Source organism: Caretta caretta, chromosome 22 (genome assembly GCF_965140235.1).
Source record: "Caretta caretta isolate rCarCar2 chromosome 22, rCarCar1.hap1, whole genome shotgun sequence".
Lineage (NCBI taxonomy): Eukaryota > Metazoa > Chordata > Testudines > Cheloniidae > Caretta > Caretta caretta.
Genome location: NC_134227.1, coordinates 13644054 through 13644967, shown reverse-complemented (window position 1 = coordinate 13644967; position 914 = coordinate 13644054).

Genomic DNA, 914 nt, shown 5'->3' with positions numbered 1-914 from the left:
CTGAGGTTTTCCCTTCTCTGTAGTGTTTGTCTCTCAGATTGAAAGGAAATGCCTTGAAAATCCTCCTTTTAAAAATCCCCCAAATCCTCAGCTAAAAACTGAGTGGGTGGGGCCGGCGGGAGAGGCTTCTCTCGCTGAGACACCCGCCTGCCCTGGCCCACGCATGTAGCGAGCAAAAAAGCCTGAGTACAACGTACTTACCTGCATCCCATCTCTCAGGGCCGTTGGCATCTGGTTTGTCATTGTTTATATTGAAGCAGAGTCTAGAAGCCATAATCAGAAGGAGAGCCCCATTGTGTTAGGCGCTGTACAAGGCTATGGCAGACCGTCCCTACTCAAAACATCTTACAGGCTAAACACGGGGGGAAGGGGAGCAAAACAAACAAAGTGATCAGATGATGGGGGCAGGCGGGGGGTGTCTTGGAAAGGAAAAGAGAGGCTAAGGGGAATATTGGGGGGTGGGGGGAGGTTGGGACATGGAGGGTGGGGGAATGAGGCTGAAGTAGGATTGGGAGGAAGCTGGAGTGAACAACCAAGCACAGTCCATGCAGGGCTGGCTGACCCCATGGCCTGGAATCCCCACTTCATGTTCCAGCAGAGGTCTCCGAGGCCCAGGGCTTTATGGGCAGGGCGCTCAGTGGACACCTGCTGCAGAAGCACTTAGGAAGTCTCTCAGTTAGCAACGGCGCAGCTAAAGCATCTCTGTGCCCCAGTGACAGCATTGCCTGAGGGCTGCCGGTAGCCGTATGGGGCCATCCCACCTAAAGGAAGGAGATTGGTGGCCGTCTTAAAGCAATGAAGAATGTCACTTGGGCTCCAGTTCAGCAGAGCTCTGAAGCATGTCAAATCCCATTGGCTTTGCTTAAAAGTTAAGCACCTGCATAGTTGGTTGGATCAGGCCCCGTGTTTTTATC